Genomic DNA, 21,717 nt, shown 5'->3' with positions numbered 1-21,717 from the left:
ACTGGAAAACTTTTTCCTTGGGAATGGATTGTTTATTTCCATCCCAGCTCTTTTTAGGAGTGTTTGAATTATTTTAATAAATAATTTTTCTGGATTTTCGAGCAGTTGGGGCTTTACCGGTTTCCCACCCAAGCTGTCTCTACCTAATTCTTCATAGCATTTTTCTATGATTTTTGCAAGCTCAACAGGATCTTCTATAACTGTTTCCTTCAACTTCTGGCGAATCGCCACAGATGCTGCTTCTCCTTTTATGTTGGCTAATAATATAGCCGAGACCTGCTTGAAGTCTTTCAGTAATTTCATACCAAGATTTAAAGTGGGCTCTGGACCGTATTCATTTTGAATCTGTTTTAGCACTTCTGGTATTACCGCCATAGATGGAACACCGTGTGTTTTCGTGTAAAGGGAAGCAAAGACTGTACCCCAAGTGTCACAGTCCTCCACGTGTGGTGCGATTCCCATAGGAAGGCAGATGGTCAAGATTCTGTGTTTCTCTATAGGGGTAGTATCAGGAAATACTGCCTCTATTTGAGTGATTTTCTGTGCTAACCAGAAAGGAATTTGTTCTTGTTTTACGGGTGTTTTACCAAGACATGACTGTATGTTCTGTGGTGTGATTTTATTAGTGTTCCCCTGATGAGGGGTCAGCTGTGGTACATTAACAGCTGGTCGGACTGTTGCAGTCAATGTAATAATAGCAAACAGTTAGATAGCAAAAACCACGAAGAAACAGCATGTAGGAAGCACAGCAACCAATTAAAAAGTACAAAATCGAATTTATTAGTGAATGTACATAATTAAGATAAAAACATTTTAAACTCAAACACCATAGACATAAAAACAAATTGAGAAAACAATTAATTCAATACAAGAAAAATTATTTTTCTAATAAAGTTACACAAAAAATCCATAAAATAGTGGCAGAAATGATCATCTCGGCGTTTTAACAGGAACGCCTTCTTCAGGAGCCACATTAAAATCTGAAAAACATATGTAAAACAAATTAAAAACATACAGGGGAGTATTCTGTACTCCTATCTTCAATATGCAATTACCTATACATAAAACTATATCTAATGCTGTGCTTACCAAACAATTCTTCCCTACTTGTGCAGTTATTAAATATAGCTGCACAAGGAACAAACTAGATAATTTATATTTGAGCAGTGTCATTTTGGAAGGGCAATGTAACACTTGGAATAGTGACCCCCATTCGGGTGAGTTGACACAAGGAGGTACCTATGCTCATAATCAGAGATAGAAAAACCTTGAGCTGTCTTATTTAGTTGTAATCATACCTGACCAAGGGGAACATGGGTGACAGTCTTCACTCTGTATTCCTTAAAAAAGTATCACATAGAGATATATTTCTTGTTATCGGGTAGGCGCAGTCACTTCTTGTTCCAATAAAGTTTTAATCTGTGATAATCAGAACAATTTTATTAAGGATATATTACAACAGAACATATTTTATTTCTCCAGTATTTGGAATATGCTGGGCCTATTTAGCTTACCTAAATTTATTGGTGCGTTCAAGATATTCCTTAATTTTGGCATATGGCTCTGATGTTTGATTTTTTCAGCGGGCTGTCTGAATTTTAGTGCTGGGAGAAAAGATCAGTAAAAGTATTCAGTTTTCTGTACATAAAGATAAAGGAGCCCCAAGCTAATCCTGATATTGTCGACTTTTGAATTATCTAAACCTTACCACGTGTTAAATCAACAAGTGTGGTTGCGCCTGCGTAAAATGAAGAAATCTTCCAAAAATCTTTAAGGCTGTTGAAAAAAAGACCAGCCAGGATTAATTAATCTATAGTGAAGAGGTTAACTTTCTAGTGGAGAGGTTAACTTTATTGAGACATTAGCACTATATAATGCAAGGAAACTTACCGATAGAATGCAAAAGATTTATTGCATCTATGTAAACAAATGCGCTGACAACCGGACCTCCATGAGCGTCTAGTTAATCGCTTTCAATACTGCAAGTAAAAGATGGAAAAAGTCCTGCCGTTATTGTATGACCTCGTATGCGGGCGCGCTACAGTGAAACAAATTCCGAAGGAAAAACTTGCATGGGTAGGTTACCGTTTTCAGAATATTGGTAACCCAAGTGTAATCAGAGAACAGGATTGGAAAGGTTCCTTCACGTGTTTTCAATTACTTTTACATGCCGATGGAAGTCGGCTATGTTTACTTTTTTTTAAATTACGGAAAGGATGCCCGATACAGTTGCGGCGTTTCAGAGTTATGGCAACAAGTTAGCAAACATCAGTGAAAGCTGGTGGGATAATCTGCAATGAGGCACAAAACAAAGCTCGCTTCTGTGTTTACTTTATTTTAAATTAAGGAAAGAATGCCCGATACATTTGCGGTGTTTCAGAGTTATGGCAACAAGTTAGCAAACATCAGTGAAAGCTGAAGGGATAATCTGCAATGCGGCACAAAACAAAACTCGCGTCTGCGCTCCAGGTAGCGTGAACAGTACTAATGTATTCAGCAGTCAACGCGCTTACCCTTTCTTTTAAGGCTTGATATTTGTAATCAAAATACGGGAGCCGCAGATCAGATAGCTGCTTGTCACCCTTTTCAAAAAGGTTTTCGAACTATGGACAAAGAAGAGTAGCGGAAATAGAGGTTACTCTGTTACATAGAATCGGGGGAAGAGAATAAATACATTATTACTAGTCTGGGTATCTGGGGAAGGAATTCTCTATCTACTCACCGGGATTAGTTGTGAACCAGCGGTAACATCAACCTGCGCGCGGCACCTTCAACGTGGGTGTTAGCGTCCCGCAGCCGTTGGAAAAGCTAATTAACCTGTCTTAAGGTTCCGCTTATATTTGACTGGTTTCCTGTTAGTGACGTGTCAAGGTACACAGTTAAAGGGAAAGAGTCCCTGTTTACCGCTATATACGGGGAACATGAGTTAAAGGGCCATAACAGAATACCATGGTCCTGCTTATATTAGGATGGTTTCCTGTTGATGACAAATCGAGGTGCACAATTGAAGAAAAAGAAATCCTATTTGCCGCTATATGCGGGGAACATGAGCTTTGGGGCCTTAACAAAATGCCATGATATCAATGGTCATGGGATTGTGACCGGGTCAACTAAAGAGGTGGGGGGATAAGAGGGAGTGGGAGGATTTTTAGATACATACCAGGGATTATTTTGATAGCAATGGGGTGTATCTAATTTTGACAGTCGTTACAAATATTTAGAACGGCTGAATAGATAAAGGCGGACATAATATATGTTACACTGCCGTTACAATATTTATAATTGTACGGAACGATGGGGACAGATCCTGACTGAAGGAATATTAGGGTTAGGATGTATTCAAATTTATGCGAGGCAAATAGGCTCAGTTGGTTCTACATAAAGGGGGGGGGGCCGCATGCATCTATAAAATTCAGCGGTAATTTATATGGGATTCCTATTTATTGACAGATGGCGTTCTCCCAGGGTATCTCATTATTAAGGCCCCTTTTATGTGTATCCAACACAAAAATCCAAAAAACTTCACGTTTTTTGCGGATAGCACATCCTCCTTTATTGTCTGGGGTTTTAATTTTCTCCAGGATTCGCCAGTGTATATCTTCTGGAGTATGTTGCAGGTCAAGAAAGTGCTTCACCAAAGGTGCATTTAGTTTCCGAGTCTTGATGGCAGATCTATGTTCGGTGAGACGCGTCTGTATAGACCTACACGTCTCACCAACATAGCCCATGCCACATGGACAACTGATAAAATAAACCACGTTGGTGGTTTTACAGTTCCAAAAAAGACTGTTGCAGTCCGCATTACATATTGGACTAATTGCCTATGTATTTTAATTAATGTTTTTAGCTGTACTAACAGCTCTTCTTTAGACATTTTTACAATGTCCGGATGTGGTGTGTAGCTGGCTAGAACCGGCCACGTGGCTCCTGGTCTACCTAGTGGACCGAGCCTAGTTATGTGATCGTTGTGTTTTAGGGCGCCATTAAACGAGAGCAGGTGCTCTTGAAATTTAAGTGGAATTTCAATCTCCTCGAAAGGAGCGTACTCTTCCGGAGGTTTCTCTATTTTGTAATAGTGAAACTCTTTTGTTATAGCGTTTACCGCTGGAAAGTTTATCCATGAATAGAATACCTCTGTCTGCCGATATTCGTGAGCCTCTATCACGAAAATTACTGTACCACCTTGAGGTGTCAGTCCGTTATCTATAAGTTTTAATGTTATAGATCTTCTTAAGTGGACCGGGATGATTACTGCACCCGGTACCATATCGTCGGAATCCTGCTGAGTTGCATTTACTGCGGCCCCAGTGGTTCCGTTATTATCTCCTGGCATTGTTAAAATGCAAGGTTTGCAGAGTAGGTCTCCAAGGAGACAAAGATTAGGTGCACAATATTTTGGAACACTGTATCCTTCAACGTTGAATAAACCAGAGCTTTACATAGGAATCTCTTCCTACTAAGGTCGGGCGGATTTTAACCTTTCACCCACTCCAGACGTCTATTGGAGTATTTACGGGAGAAAGGGGTCTGTGTGAAATATGCACGACTGAGTTACTCTAACGTCTTGCGTTAGTTTATCGCCTTACCAAACGTTGGGCGCCATGTAGTGTAGTTCCTAGTTTCCCACTAGGCCCTGCGCATTGGAATAACATAAACAGTAGTATCGACGTGGAACTGCGGATATTCCAGGCCTCCACTGACTATGCTAAACTTAATTGGGTGTGTTACCAACTAGCTCAGAGGCCACTGGAAACTTTCTTCTCTGCATGGGAAGTGATCAGCTTCCCTGGCACAGACAAGAAGGGATTCAGCTTTCCAACAACCGTGCAACATGACAACTTTGCTCCTCAGATCAAGAGTCAATCTCTAGGGTCGTGTGAAACAATAGACAGGTATTTCACTCAGTCAGTTTAGTGCAGTTTACTTTCACGAGATGTAGAGAATAGAGAGACGGGCGTTTGTCAATAAAGGGTTAACATTTATTGAACAGTCTTTCTTCTCGTACAAGAGAAATGTATTGCCACAATTGCAAGACTTGTTATTATAAAAAGTACGTACAGTAAGATAAGGATTGCGAAATAGAACTGTAAAAGCATTGATATGGTTTCTTAGCCATACAATGGTTTAAAAGTAATAAAACATATATACAGTCATATATACATTAGGCTAAAATACTCAACTGGTGCTTCTAACTACGCCTACCCCAGTGTTCCTGACCTAAGCCTAACACGTGGAAGGGGAGTAAGTAAGTAGCTTTAAGTTAAGTTGGTTTTGCCAAGGTTTGCTTCAAGAATTCTCATCTAAGGGTTTAGTCAACACCATACCTCTGAATAGAATGATGGAAGTCTGGTATTTCCTTCAGGGGGCACTCAATATCCCAGTCACCCGTGAGGGCAGACCGGAAACGATGGAGCTGGATTTCTCTGCAGGAGAAAGGCAGCAGCTCTTCTTCAGCGCGTCGGGAGGAGGAGGGGGGACAGCGTCCGCGGCAGCTGGAATCTGCTGGGCTTCTTCGCAGAGGGACGGCTGTTCAGCTCCTAAGCGTACTGCACCATCGTTCGCGCTTTAGCAGCGATAATGGTATCAGTAGCTTCACCACCAAGGGACAACAGCAGCAGCGTACTGCCTGCAGCAGCAATGGGATGCACAACAGGGTGCACGGCAGCTTACAGCAGCACAACAGCTTTCAGCTCACATTGCTTAAGGCAACGTTGGTAATATTTATACCTGACAGGTGCCGGGTTTGACGCAAGCTTGCTGGACATAAGAAGTCAATTAAAGATGTCACTAGGAAGTGATAGTTATCAGTTGCTCATTAGAGTTCCATTACTAATCAAAACACAGCAAGCGGGGATTTCCAGGTTTGCTGAGTTTTTATCTTGTTGAAGAACTCGGAGTGTTAATCTAGGAATATCAGATAGTGACTTCTGCTCTGTCATTGCACTAATTGGTCGCAAAGGAAGTGGCAGAGAGCTATGCTGGAATGTGGCTCTGTTCGTGTGAGGCCAGAGATGACTTTTCTGAAAATCGCACTTGAACGGTTATGCCAATATAGGGAATAAATGGATTTATAGCCGAATAGGGGCATAAGGTCACAGTATCGATCAGGAGCCTAGATAAACACGCAACAGTATCATACGTTTTTCTCCAATGCCTTTCCCTATTCCTGTTATGTTGTTTTTGCATTCTTAATTCCTCCGTATACCACGGAGCAGTCGGTGTGGATCTGTTCTTAGATGTAGACTTAATGGGAACTAAAAGATTGGTAGCATGGCCTAGCCAGTCCTGGAATTGTCGTGTTGCCATATTAGGTTCAGTAGACACCAATGGTCGCGTACTGTCCAGCTGTGTTTTTAGATCTAGCGGGTTTATGTTCTTCCAAACTTTAAAGGAGCCTAGGCCGGAGGGAGTAACTTTCTTACTCGAGAGTGCCTTAATTGTCATTTTACTAAGTATAGCATAATGATCGGTCCACGGCATTGGTAGAATATCTGATACATGCAGACCCTCAACGTTAGAAAATATACCATCTAAGGTATGCCCCGCCAAATGGGTAGCAGAGGCAACTAGTTGTCTTAGCCCCAATGTCTCCATATCTGTAATAAGAGCGGAGGTATCCTTGTGGTTATTTTATTTTAAATGTAAATTCATGTCGCCCAAGACCGTAAAGGACTCTTCGGTAGCTAGTGATTCCAATATCGTGCTTAAATTGGCAAGACAGCCTGTCTTTATTCCTGGGGGTCGGTATAAAAGTACCCCCTTAAAATTGCAAAGAGCACTGAGCTTAATTCCTAACTGCAGGGCTTCACATGAGGTGGTAGGAATGGGTGAGGTTCCGACTGCAAACCGTTACCTAGCTATAATGGCCAGCCCACCTCTTCTTTTTCTTACTCTGTCCTGTCGATAGACTTTATATCCGCTAGGTACTGCGATCACTAGGTCGGGGTCTGATGAATCGTCGGTCCATGTTTCCGTAATAAAAAGAATGTCTAGGTTATAGTCAATGGTGAGGTCCGCTATTTCCTGACTGTGTTTGAACAATGAGCGCGCATTAATAAGAGCCATAACAATGGTGGCTTCATTAAAATTGGTTTGTGGCCTAACGTGTGTCTTGAAATTGTTTATTGGTATTGCGCTGTTGCAATGTGGACAAAGCGTGGTTACTTCATTTGGTGCTAGTATTGGGTCACATATTATACAGCCTGGAGCAGGCAGAGGTCGGAGTTCCATCAGAGAAGTTCGGGAATAGACCAGATTTTGTTTGGTGTGAGCCAGGCCAGGGGTCGTGGCCCTAGGCCCAGTCCCGGCGCGGACGGGCGCAGACGGGCCTGCCTTTGGCGCGCCCGCTGCGCGGACGGGAAGGCCTAGTGCTTTTATACATGTGTAAGACAGGGTTGGAGGACGGTGGGAGGGTCCAACAACTACACTGCAACCCTACCTCCCAGCAAGATGGCGGCTGAGGTGGGTCGAGTCAGGTGTCAGCGCCTGGAAAACGGCTGCGCTGTGGGCAGGGAGAGCCAGTTAAGAACCTCAGAGCGACGCTAATCTCGCGCCGAGGTAAGGGGGCGATATTTAAGAAAGCACTATTTAAAATATTTACAAGTTTTTAAAAAACGCTATTCTCAAATCAATAACGTGCAGTAAATCCAAAGTGCAAAGAGAGAGCAAAGATCCCCCGGCTTCCGCCTCAAGGGAGAAATACACGAATGTTGCGGGGAGTTAGTACACACCCTTAAGTATCCTGGGAAGGCGGGAGGGTCCAACAACTACACCGCAACCCTACCTCCCAGCAAGATGGCGGCTGAGGTGGGTCGAGTCAGGTGTCAGCGCCTGGAAAACGGCTGCGCTGTGAGCAGGGAGAGCCAGTTAAGAACCTCAGAGCGACGCTAATCTCGCGCCGAGGTAAGGGGGCGATATTTAAGAAAGCACTATTTAAAATATTTACAAGTTTAAAAAAAACGCTATTCTCAAATCAATAACGTGCAGTAAATCCAAAGTGCAAAGAGAGAGCAAAGATCCCCCGGCTTACGCCTCAGGGGAGAAATACACGAATGTCGCGAGGAGGCAGTACACACCCTTAAGTATCCTGGGAGGGCGGGAGGGTCCAACAACTACACCGCAACCCTACCTCCCAGCAAGTTGGCGGCTGAGGTGGGTCGAGTCAGGTGTCAGCGCCTGGAAAACGGCTGCGCTGTGGGCAGGGAGAGCCAGTTAAGAACCTCAGAGCGACTCTAATCTCGCGCCGAGGTAAGGGGGCGATATTTAAGAAAGCACTATTCAAAATATTCACAAGTTTTTAAAAAATGCTATTCTCAAATCAATAACGTGCAGTAAATCCAAAGTGCAAAGAGAGAGCAAAGATCCCCGGCTTCTGCCTCGGGGGAGAAATACACACAAATGCGGCGTCAACAGCTAGCGCAGATGGGCAGATTTCACAATAGAGCAGTGCCCCACCTTACACTTTACACTAGTGGAAGTAGCCCTGCCGTATTTGGACTGCATGATCTATGACTAAATATGATTATGATTCTTATGCCTTAATAAGGACATAGTGATTTTTACCTATATAAGGGCATGAATCGGGAAATTTACAATGGTGTCCTAAAATTGTTCACAACAATCATAAGGGTACGTTACAGGGTGAGGAGATCATCCTGCTCAATACTACGTGGCGGCTGGCATATCTCCCCTAGGTACGTGTTCCACGGGCTCCATATGCAGGACCATTTTTTCGGGCAGCCCCTGTCCAAATAGACGGTCTTTTCCCTGTGCATGCACCAATCAAGGTCTTTTTTCCAGGCCTCTATCGTGGGTGATTGAGCTGCACCCCATAGATGTGCGATATTTCTTTTTGCATGCATTAATCCCAGTGTGACCCATTGTGACTAGTGAGTGTTCAGGTCCATAGGTTCCCATATATTCAGGAGGCACCTCCGTGCCTCCTGGTGAAGGTGGACGGCAAGCACTACATTCATTGTATTGTGTGTTTTCCGCCAGGAGGGACCTTATGTGGTCGCACTCCCATATGATGTGCATGAATGTTCCTAGGTGGCTGCATCATCTCCTGCACTCCTCCAAGTCAGCCCTCCCCATTTGAACCAAATGGGGTCCTGCGATATATACGCTGTGGAGGATTTTGAGCTGCACAAGTCTAAGTCGCGCTGGAATTGCGTCCACTCTTCGGGAAGATATGGCCTCCTGCCATTCTTCATGATCCATTTCGATGCAATCCCTTATCCATTTCACCTGTAATGATTGAAGGGGATCTACCATATTATCAATCAATGTCTTGTACATTAAGGAAATAGTTTTTTTGGGTAAGGGGCCATCTAGTATTCTATCTTCCAATGGTGAAGATTCAGGAGGAGTGGAACCCCTAGGTAGAATGGACCGTAGTGCGTGGTGGGCTTGTGTGTACCTAAAACACTCATTGTGGGCCAACTCATATTGTTTTTGCAGTGTTGTAAAGGACTTTACCTCACCCTCACCCCAGATGTCTTTGATACGTGAGATACCAATGAGTTTCCACTTGTCGAATCCCTTTGATCTCCATAGGTTAAGCAGCTTCTCAGAATCCCACAGTGGAGTCGCTAAAGTCAGCTTAAGTCCCCATCTAAGGTATTTAGTGGCAACATGCCATATGTGGACTGAGGGTTTGGCAGGGCCTGTCAATGTATATTGCTCAGGTTTGGAGTAGAGCGCCCTGTCATAGTTCCCCCTGGTAAGGACCCACCTATCCATGTTATCGCCAGGATTGTCGGGCGACAGTAGGTGCTGTGATTAATGGCAGCTAAATGTGCCGCTCATTAGTATTTTTTTATATAGGGGAGGCAAATGCCCCCGTCGTACCAGTTTAATGTAAGCTTATTCAGGTTGATGCACGGTTTTCCATCCTGTAGCAAGTCCCTCTGGAGGCCCTCAATTTCTCTAAAATATGTCCTCGAGACAGGGTCCAAGGAGTTCTGTAGGACATAAAGGAACGGGGCAAGGACATCATTTTAAAAAGGGCTGCTTTGCCTAATAGTGAGCGGGGAGGTAACTTTCAGCTGGTTATGTCTCGTTTGAGCCTGTGCCAAGGCGGTAGGAAATTGCGGCTGTATCAGAGTGAGGTGTCTAGGCAGATAAATATTTCTAAGTACTTAAAGCTCACTGTGTTAACTTGTATTGTAGAGTCTCTCAGCGGGGCGAGTGGGTCCCCCATGAGGAAAAACAAAAGGAACTTGTTCCAGTTGATGGAGAATGGAGAACATCTACTGAAGTGGAGAAGTGTGGCTCAGGGGTTAGAGGCGGCAGACCCGGAAGCTGAGATCGGCCCTGGACCAGGGTTCAATTCCCCGCCTCGGCGGGTCTTGGGCTCAAAAATTCCACGGACTCGATAATTCTCGCTCCGGTGCCTTCTCAACTCACGGGTTCACACTCTGCGACTCTGGGCAATAGCTTGCTTAATCTCCACAACGGCCCCTCGCGGCGGGATGCCTGGCTTTCACCTTGTGGATACCCTGCCGGGATTATCTCACAGGGGAATACCAGGACGGGTTCCCTAAGCAAGCGCCGGGAAACCCTTTGTGGGTAGCTGTGCGCTATATAAGCTCAAATACATTTACATTTACAATCTTACCAGGATATCCAAAACAGCCAACAAGGATTTCCTGGTGGAGGCAAGAAAAAATAGTATGTCATCCGCATAAAGTGAGATGCGATCCTCCCAGCCTGGGGACCAAATTAGTCCTCATATAATTGGATCTCTCCAGATCCATGCTGCCAATGGTTCTAGGGCTGGGGCAAACAGAAGAGGTGAAAGCGGACACCCCTGGCGGGTCCTACAACTGACTGTGAAGGTGGCTGGCTTTTTGTTGTTGACAACCACTTGTGCCATGGGCTCATTATACAAGAGGCGTTCCCATTGGATATAGTTTGGCCAACTCCCATCTTTGTCAATACTGCCCAGAGATAAGACCATTCAATAGTATTGAATGCCATGGTTGGGTCCAAGGATACAATCATAGCTGGCTCTTGGATTGTGTTTGCTCTACCCAGCACTCCAGAAGAGCCATTTCTTGAGCCCCTTTCTGAAGTGCTTGAGTGAAGGTGAGGTTTGGAGGGGGGAGGTCATTCCAGGCTTTCTCTGTGACTTTGGCAGATGCAGGGTATGTGGGTGAGGCAAAGGGAGGGAGAGGGGGCCATTGGAAGCTTCTGAGGTGGGGGGGATGCGGGTCCATTTGGGGAGGTTGAAGAATAGTCTGGCTTCAGTGTTCTGTATGTTCTTGAGTCAGTTGAGGAGTTGGGTGGTGGTCCCAGCATAGAGGGTATTTCCGTAGACCAGTCTAATTTGCGTGACTGTTTACTGGTGTTGATAAGGATCTTTTGAAGCGTGCGGATGGTGTGAGGAGGATATTGTTTTGACCTGGTGCTTCATGGTGAGTTTGCAATCCGGGATGATGCTAAGTTTGTGTGTGTGGTCTGTGGGTGGTCGGTTCGGTTCCAAGCTCAGTAGGCCATCAGGTGTATCCCATGGAGCAGTGTTCATCCCAAAGTTGAGCACTTCTGGCATGACTGTCTTCAGTTTCAAGCAGTTGGACCTCATTCAGACAGAGACGCTGGTAATGGCATTCCAGAAGTTGGTTCTACTCTTGGTGGGGTATTTGGTAAGCTAGAGGATGAGTTGGGTGCCATCTGTGAAGATGATGTTGGGTCCATGGGTGTGTACGATGTCAGCCAGGTTTTTTTTTTGAACAAGGTAAGGCCAAGGTAGGATCCTTATGGAATGAGTGGTTTCCATTCGATGAGCAGGTTGTGGTGGGTGGTGGCAGTTGGAGTCTGGAGCTGGACAATGTCTGTGGGTAGTGGGCCAAAGTTGCAGTAGATGTTAGAAATCTTGTTGTAGAAGAAGTATGACAGGGTGTTGCAGAAAGCTTGAAAGGGGAGGATTGTGTTATTGGTGGCTTCTGTGCAGGAGAACTCTCTGACTTTGTTAAAGAGATTGTTGCATAGTTTTTTATCAATAATTTTAGGTAATTTGCACTCTGGTCTCCCGGAGCAACCTATGTGAGTCACTGACATATAGCCAACGCTGCTGCTTCCCCTTTTATATTACGTAGCATTATTGCAGAAACTGCATTAAAATTGCCCATCAGTTTCATCCCCAAATCAAGCTAGGGGCTGCCCGTACTCATTTTGTATCTATTTAGGCACCTATGGCAAAGCAGAAAAAGAGGGTGTTCCATGTGTTCTTCTACACACTAGTGGAGCTATCCCCATTGGAAAGCAGCTTGTGAGAATTCTATCTTTTTCTTGGAGTCCCATATGTGGAAACACTGCTTCAAGCTGATTAACTTTTTGTGCAATCCAGAAAAGAGTCTCTTCTTGTGTGTTAGGAACCTAATCCATGTCTGCGTTGATGGTCACTGGACTAACTCCAGGTGTTGCCAATTCTTGTTTTGTGGCTTGAACACTCCATTTAGGATTTATTGTTATTGTTCACATGACATATTGTGCCAAACATTTTATATTCTAACAAGACCTCTGTACAGTGTATGCAATTCTGGTGTGGTCGATTGTATGATGTTACAACGCAAACACTTACAATGCATGCCTTTACAGGGCAGTTTTACATCGCAACATCCATTGCAACGCATGATTTAAATCACATGCCGTCACAACACATTTTTATAAACTACACTTACAATGCATTCCATTACATCACATTACACCATTACAATGCATACCATTATAACGCATACCATTACAATGCATTTAGAGAAGTGTTGGATAGTGTTGGGGTAAAAAATACTATTCCCACTCCAGTGAGTGCAACAGTAGGGTAAGTGTTGGAAAGTGCAGGGGTAAAAATTATTATTTCCACTCCAGTGATTGCAACAGTAGGGTAAGTGTTGGATAGTGTAGGGGTAAAAATTACGATTCCCACTCCAGTGAGTGTAACAGTAGAGTGAGTGTTCGATAGTGTAAGGGTAAAAACTATGCATTGTAATAGTATGCGTTGTAATGGTATGCGTTGTAGTGACATGCATTGTAGTGACATGCGATATAATGGCTGGGTTGTAATGGCATGCAATATAAAGGATGTTGCGTTGTAATGACTGCATTGTAAAGGTAGTGCAATGAAATGACTGCGTTGTAAAGGTTGTTTCCCTGTGGTCAGATTTGCTATCTCTGGGTAGGGTATATAACCAGCTAAAACTAGCCATGTTGCTCCCTAATTGCTGAGGGGACCAAATCTAACATCATTTGTTATGAGTGGTAGGGCACCTTCAAACCAATTTTAGTGATCGTGAAATGTTTCTGTTATTTCTAGTGTTCCATAAGCTGTGTAGTTGATTGGAACTGCAGCTAAAGCCTGATCATGAAAAAGTTTTGATTGTGCATTCACTGCCGGGAATTTTACCCATGAATAGAAGACCTCTGTCCTGGATGTATCATGAGCTTCTACCACGAAGGTAACATCTCCACCCATAAGGAGGAACCCATGTTATGTTGTTGCATTAAGTGAGGCCTTCCCCCGTGCCCCTGCACTCTTGAGTGTTGGTGTTGGAGGCCCTGCTCCACCCTCAGGTTATACCTGTGCCTCATCCCTGGTGGTCCAGTGGACCTCTGTCTCCTTTCTCTCGCTCCACTCCATTTCCAATTGTTTTAGCCTCTTCTCTTTTTCTGCACTTTTCTGCTTAACTGCACTGTTATGCTATTTGCCCTGTTCCTCTTTCATTTCCTTTTATTTTCTGCTTTGTGCCTTATAACTCTTTTATTCCCTTGTATTTCCTTTATTTCCTTTTATTCCCACTTTCCAGCCCGCTATGCCCGCCTCTGTTGCCCCGAGGCCCTTCCTGCCTAGGCAATGAAAAGCACGACTGGCCCAATACAGCTCCCCTCCCTGCTTCTACCTCCCTTCTGGCCAGCCCTCCCCGACCCCTACTTAATGGGCTTGCCTTTGGCACAGATGGATCGCCAACAGCGCCAATACCATAGCCTCCTCAAGAAAACAGCAACATTCATGCCAAGAAAGCCAGATGGTTTACCACCGAACTTTGAGAGTCCAGACGCACTTGCTGCTGCCTCGAAAAGACCTGGAGGAACACGAAATCCACAGAAGCCCACAACTTCAGAGCCGCCACCAACGTCCACCACCAACTCAACAGAAAAATGAGGAAAAAATCGATTAAAGACAGAATCTCCACACACGCACACAACAGCAAAGAACTCTTCAACATCATCAATGAGTTCAGCCAACCCACCAGCGAGTCTACTGACATCCCTCCCTCACAACACCTCTGCGACAAAGTCAGCACCTTTTTCCACCACAAAATCAAGAGCACCTACGAGAACTTTGACAAAGACAACCAACACACTGAACACTCTCCAAACCCCCTGACACCCGGAACCCAGTGATTGACAACTGGACAGCCCTCACCACTGAAGTCACACTGAAGACAATGAAGTCAAACCATTCCGGGGTCTCCACAGACCCATGCCCCCACCACATCTTCAATAGAGCTGCTGACACCATCGCATCCATGCTCTGCCACACCATCAACCGCTCCATGGCAACCGCCTTGTTCCCCGACAACTGGAAACACGCCAAGGTTAACCTCCTCTTGAAGAAACACTCAGCGGACTACACTGACCTCAAAAACTACAGACCCATCTCCCTGCTCCTGTTCCCTCCAAAGTCATCTAGAAAGCCATCTACAGCCAACTCGCCACATTCATCGAAGAGCACAACATCCTTGATTCCTCCCAATCTGGCCTCAAAAAAAAAAACAGTACGGAAACCACCCTCCTTGCCACAATAGACAACATCTGCACCCTACTGGACAAAGGAGAAAGAGTAGCCCTGATCCTCCTCGACCTCTCAGCGGCATTCAACATAGTCTCTCACTGCACCCTAATACGCAGACTCTACGATGCAGGGATCCAGGACAAGGCCCTCAACTGGATCCTCTCCTTTCTCTCTAGCAGAACACAGAGGGTCAGACTCCCCCTTTCCTCTCAGACCCTACACCAACCACCTGCAGAGTCCCCCCGGATTCTTCCCTCAGCCCGACGCTCTTCAACATTTACACAGCTCCACTCGCCCCATCGTCAGAACCCACGGACTCAAAATTGTGTCATACGCAGACGACACCCAACTCATCCTCTCCCTGTCCAACGAACCCAACACTGCCAGATACAACTTTCGAGAAGGCATGGAAGCCATCGCCAAATGGATGAAAAACAGCTGCCTACATCTAAACACTAACAAAACAAAAGTACTCATTATGGGCTTAAACCCTGATGCCTGGAACGACACCTGGTGGCCCCCTGGCCTCGGTAGTCCGCTTACCCTGGGAATCATCCTGGAACTCAAAATGGCCTGCCAGATCAACTCCGTCTTGTCCTCCTGCTTCCACACCCTCCGCCTCCTATGGAAGACCTTCACTTGGATCCCCCTCAAACACAGAAAGACCGTCACTCCATGCCCTGGACACCAGCAGACAAAACTACGGCAACGCACTCTACGCCGGAACAACCAAAAAGCTCACTGCAAGCTACAGAACACCCAGAACGCTGCCGCAAGACTGGTCCTCAACCTGGCAAGACACTGCCACATCTCCATGCACCTGCGCACACTCTACTGGCTCTCCATCAAGGCTAGAGTCACCTTCAAGATGCTCATCCATGCACACAAGGCCCTCAATGACACCAGACCAGCATACCTGAACAGCCGACTCAAATTCCACGCACCCCAAAGGACCCTAGGATCAGCCCAGCTCTCCTACGCCAAGTTCCCCTTCACCGGAAAGACCAGATTGGAAGGCCGGTTCTTTTCCTTCCTCATGGCCAGAGCCTGGAACGCCCTTCGCTCCACTTCAGGCAGACAACATCGCTCCCCATCTTCGCAAGAAACCTCTAAACCTGGCTCTTCAACAGATGCCCTCCTTGATGGACTGGAACCTGCAACCCCCGACCCCAGCTCTTTGAGACCCTTACGGGTGAGTAGTTGTGCTTAACAAACACCTGATTGATTGATTGATTTTTGTAACTGCATATCTACAGGGTACTGGTGTGTTAACTGGTGCTGGGTTGGCCATTTGAATATGTGGAATTAAGAGAGGGTACCCCTGTAGAGTTATTCATTTCTAGTTTCAAGCGTGAAATCCCTACTCAGCTAAGGAGGCTTTTCCCAAGCACCACGGACATCTCCAGTTAAAAGGTGAGTAGGAGTCTTTAGGCCTTTAGGCACACAAAAGAACACTACTCGGGCAATGCATTATATAAGAACCCAAGCTAGAACGCTGGTGGCACCTTAAAGTACAGCTTATACTTTCTCAGTAAAACTGTGCATTAGTTTAACAACATGAACGTCAAAACTGTGCAAATGCAAATCTGCACATGCCAATAGGATGTGTTGACCTTAGTTCTGCTAGCTTACAGTGCACCATCTATACCCCAAATATGAGAGGGGAGCAGGTGAAATATGCAACCTCCGAAAAGGACAACTCTGATTCCCCACAGAAATCTGGAAAACAGATGTAGAACCCTTTTGTGTAGTAACTCATGCATACCCAAATAGATATAGAAGAAAGACACAACATTGCATTTCAATATTTATTGAAGCACTGTAATTCTTGTGTAAAATATGTGAGCTACAATAAACATTAGAAGGAAACCGAATAGTGTGATCAGCATTACTGTTGTGTAGGTCCTAGGTCCCCCCAGGACCTGCCCATTTTGGATGATCTAAAATGATGGCTTGGTATACAGACAGACTCCGGACACCCCACAGGATGAGTCAGCTTTTAGACCAGCTAGCTCTTTAGTGCCACTACACCCCCTGTATTCTACAGCAGTGTGTGTAGTTTTTGGCAACCACCGAACATGACAACCCTGATTCCTCAGGTACTGTGGAAAGCAATATGGTATTTTTCGCTCAGTCACTAGCACTTAGTTTTCTCAGAACAAATAGAATGACAATTGGAAAGGTTTCAATAAGTATATATTGGACAAGCTTCAGTCTAGTGTAACACATATTAGCTATGACAATCAAAGACAGGAGCAGACAAATGTGATTGCTCGTACCAATATTGTAAATAGCAGATGCATTTATATCATATTGCTAATAAGATGAATTAAATATAAAACCATAGCATTGGCATACTTCTACGATCCGTACCCTACCTAAATGTACCTAGCCTAGACATGTGTGTGAAGCATGTGTATGTAAATGTCAGGATGGATCCTAATGAAGCCAAGAATCCCCTGGGGAAGTATTAAACCCTCACATGATGGTTCTGAATGATGGACCATGTCTCTGCATCAAGGATGGCACCCCGCAAGGGATGTCGGGTCTTTGCTTATTGAAGGATCAGCCTGCAGAGTCTCGGTCCAGCCTGGAAGGAATTCTCCTCTGATTTGTATGGTGAGTGAGAGTCTTTTATACTAAAATGGACACTCCAGGTTTTCTTCCAGAATAAATATGTTTTGAAAACTTTCATTAATCCCTTTTTCTAAAGAAAAACACTCATTTACAGCTGGCTGTTGGCCATGGATGAAAAAAAGAGGTGACCCTTATACAGAATGAATCTACTGTGCCTAAGGACGGTGTTAGGTACATCAGGTACAGGAAATAAGATAGGGTACCAATAGCCTGTTGTCGAAAAGACAGAAGTGAGCTACGAGGTAAAAGGTCACCGTTATGCTGTGTGGATGGGACAAAAAGTAAATGGTATGTAGATGATTGAAACATACTCTATGCTGGCATCCACAAGTCCCTACTCCGTAAACTCCAGACAATCCGGGACACCGCCGCCAGACTCACCCTCGGCATCCTTGGCATCCCCCGACAGGAACACATCAACCAACACCTACGAAGTCTTCACTGGCTCCCAGTGGAGAAACAAGTCACTTTCAAAATCCTCATTCATGCCTATAAGTGCCTACACAACAACAGACCCAAATACCTCAACGACAGAATCAACTTCCATGTACCCAAAAGAAACATCCGATCTTCCAACCTCGCACTGGCCAAAATCATGCGCATCCACAGAGACAGAGCAGGCGGACGATCCTTCTCTCACATTGCAGACAAGATTTGGAATGTGCTACCGGCAGACATCAGATGCACCCCCTACCAGAACACCTTCAGGAAGACCCTCAAGACCTGGCTCTTCAGCTCAACAGATCTGCAAACCCCCTCAGCGCCTTGAGACCCTCACAGGTGAGTAGCATGCTTACCGTTCCCTGATTGATTGATTGATTGACTATCCTAAAGGACAGAACATTATGAGAATAGTGATGAAGATAAACAATTCAAACATTTTGATTTTATGGAGAATATATGCTTGCATATAAGAACTGTTTATTCTGTACTCCTACCTAGCACTACATATCCCATGGTCCATAGGGTGGGTGATCTTAATCCCCCATTACTGTGGGTAAGTGTTGGAGGAGAGATGTGCATTATCCCTCACAGGAAATGAACAGGAATCAGCTGGTCTTGAATTCTGGCACAATACCTCAATACCTCACATAGACAGTTAAATGTTCTTCCAACTAAACAAAGGAGTGATATCGTTTATATAATAATCATCTCACACGTTGTCATGCCGAAATCTCAGTGAGGCTGCCATGATTGAATATATCCTGACCAAGCTGTCACTGAGCAAACAATAATAAACAACATCATTTTGTGCAAGTTAGCTTTACTACAGAATGTTTAAGGCTCTGATAATGTGCTTAGGTAAAAACAGACAGGTAAAAACTTGGTTATTTAACATATAACAGCCTTCCTTTCTGTCTCTCCCCCTCTCATTTGGTTTTTAGCGCCGGGAAACCTACGGGTAGCTGAGCGCTTTATAAACTTAAATATAATAATAATAATAATTACTAGGATGTGTGAATGTAAGCAAAAAGTGTGTACAGTGTCAACGTTCAAGAAAAGATATACGTCTAAACGTGAGCATGTATAACTGCGGTGTTCCTGCTCGGGCCTACATGTGACCACATGACACTTTTAGTGTACCAAGTCTTCTTGCTCTGGTCTACTGGATGATGTTGGTACTGCCCCACCTGGTCTTACTACTCCATGTCATTGCCTTCATATGTCCTGGTCTTTGTAAGGGTCTCCAAATCAGGTCCTGATCCGCCTGGTCCTTGTTCGTTTGCTCCTTGCTGTCATGTGTCTGCAATAACTTACCCTGTCACAGATCATCCTAGCCTTTCCTAGTTAATATGGTCATTGACCTCCAGTTCAAGGTCCGTCAGGTAAACATTCACATGTACTCCTGGCCCTATTCCTTTGGATCTTGGGTCTCCTCTTTCATAGGCTCTGGTCCTGGACCTTTTCATTCCTCCTCAACCTAATTCTTCTCCATAAGTCCTTCAGGCCTGCATCACTGATTTATATATTTCCCTGGTTTTCCTGTTTTTAATCTGCCCGAACCTGGTCCCTTGGTCCATGTAGTCCTGGTCGTAGTTCTCATGCTTCTTTGCCTGGTTCTTGTCAGAAATTGGGTTGTAGATTGAGTAACATGTTAACCCTTCTCAAGCAACAGCCATAATTCCTGTCGGACTGAACTGCAAAAGTCACTACATTAACCTGTGCTTAACCCACTTGGCACAAAAGAAGCCAGGCCTAAATTAAAGGCACTATGTAAAGTATTTATGCAGCACACCAACAGTAATAAGCTAAAGACACAACACAAGTAAAAAAAGTGTACATTTTAGAACATTATTTGAAACCAAAAAAGCAAAACTCCAATCCCTAGAACTGGAGTTATGATTTTTTTAAGATTAAGGTAAAAACTAGCCCCTAAAATATCAAAGCAACAGCAGTGGGAATATTGTTGCCCAAGACCAGGTCAAAGTTGAAAAATATGGCTAATTGAGTTGGAGCACAGTTCGGATACGTGAAGTGGCTAGGGCCCAGGAGGCACTTACCTTAGAAAGATTGTAGTGGAAAAACACATGGAAAGGTCAACTTCGACAGGGTAAAGCTGCAGGCGATGTCTCAGGAGGAGGAATCGTCATCGGGGAGCCATTGGGCAAAGTCGAAGTTAAGATTTCTGCTTTCTGATTTTGTCTCTTTTTTGCAGTCAAAAATCTCCAGCAGGATGAAGCTGTAAGCTGTAGCCGATGAGAGCTCCATGAGGCTGGATACCCCTTCTGCGAAGTGAAGTCAAAGTCTCCACTAGGTTCTCAGAGTACTTTTAACCCAATACTTTTATAAAGTCCCAGAATTTAGGTTTTCACTATCAGGACATCTTTAGCACCTCTTCCAAGGGTCCAGGACTGGAGAGGTAACAATTGGAGAGTTAGGACTTACACAGTCCGGAGTACAGTTACAGATTAAAAATTATTGGAGCCTTTTCTGTCCCTGAGGGTCTGATCAGGATGCCAGACAACTAACCCTTGGAGTCACTCTCGTAGTCTGCTGTTCAAGTAGTGGAACAACCCTTCAAAAGCAGAGGAGGCCTCTAAGGGTTCAAGGCAGGCTTTAGCCAGCAAAGCAGTCTTTATAGTTTTAGGAAAGCAGTCTTCTGAAGTACATAACAGACCACAGCAGCAAACAGTCTTCTTGGCCCCCTTCTGCAGGTCAACAATGTGTAATGAAAAGTTGATCTGAGGGTCCTATTTTTATTCCTAATGCCTTCTTTGAAGTAGGAAAGGTTTTAGGAGCATCCCCTTTGAAGTACCTGGAATTTACTGCCTCCTCTACCCAGGTCCTTTTTGTGAATGCATGGCACAGCCTATTGAGTTAGCCTATCCAGATACACCTTAAAAGACCATTTTAAATTACAATTTCTTAGACACCAAACACATATTTCCTACTTGCTCCCAATCAAAGTTTAGCAAATGTAATAAGGTAATCCAATGGTATACATTTATGTTTTATTTATTTATTTAGAAAGTTTTGAAAACCGCGTACATGACCCAAACGAGTATCAGAGTGCTGTACATACTGCGAAAGCATCCATAAACTTCATACAATTGAAGTCAGTAAAGTGAAATCACACGGAAAACACAGTCAAGATTAGGGACCTGGGAATGGGCCACCTTGGAGCCATTTCTCCTAAGGCGTAACATCTTTCTGGTGACACTTAGCAAAACAAGTAAAAGTGCACTCAATGCCAAAGACATGAATAGAACTTTATGTAATAGAAGTCCATAGAGTGACAACGCAAGGAGTACACAGTCAAATCAGGGATCTGGTAGTGGGCTAAACTAGTTCAATTTCTCCTAGGGTGTAAAATAAAACCTGTAACATCTAGCAAAACAGGCAAAAGTGAATTTGACTCAACATAGTACAATAATTAACAACCCTGATGGATGAGGGCCCTCGGGAAAGATAACCATTAACAACCAACCCTAAAAATAAATGGAGAACAATAAGTTGGGAGAGATGACTGTCAGCAAGGGGACATGTAAAAAGAACACGATGATGCCATTAATGGGCACTCAGGTAAAGCGATTTGACCAGTTTTTTTTAAATAGGCCATGGGGGGATTGGCTCTATACTCTGAAGGAAGAGCATTCCAAATTCTGGGTGCCAGACCGGAGAAAGCACGTTTGTACATACTTTTCTTCTTGAATTTTGGTGGTTTCAAGAGAAGTGTGGCAGTGCTTCTTAGGTTTCGATTGGAGCCAGAAAGAACAAGCTTGTTTGCTAGATAAGCCGGAGTGCTGTAATGCAAGGCTTTAAATGTGAGGCAAGCTATTTTGAAGCAA

The 21,717-nt window shown here is 44.4% G+C and overlaps 1 long non-coding RNA gene across 1 annotated transcript; it reads right to left on the bottom strand.

The window, feature by feature from the left end:
- Positions 1 to 762: 762 nt before the first annotated feature.
- LOC147725100 (uncharacterized) lies at positions 763 to 2,824 on the bottom strand. The gene is made up of 7 exons (XR_015310124.1): positions 2,723 to 2,824; positions 2,514 to 2,603; positions 1,891 to 1,979; positions 1,709 to 1,776; positions 1,515 to 1,604; positions 1,299 to 1,419; positions 763 to 980 (listed from the first exon to the last, which is right to left on the bottom strand). It is a non-coding gene; the product is annotated as an uncharacterized LOC147725100 (long non-coding RNA).
- Positions 2,825 to 21,717: the final 18,893 nt, after the last annotated feature.

This window comes from Lissotriton vulgaris, chromosome 4_1, assembly GCF_964263255.1.
Source record: "Lissotriton vulgaris chromosome 4_1, aLisVul1.2, whole genome shotgun sequence".
Lineage (NCBI taxonomy): Eukaryota > Metazoa > Chordata > Amphibia > Caudata > Salamandridae > Lissotriton > Lissotriton vulgaris.
The sequence above is the reverse complement of the archived record's forward strand: the minus strand, read 5'-3'. Positions and strand labels throughout refer to the sequence as shown.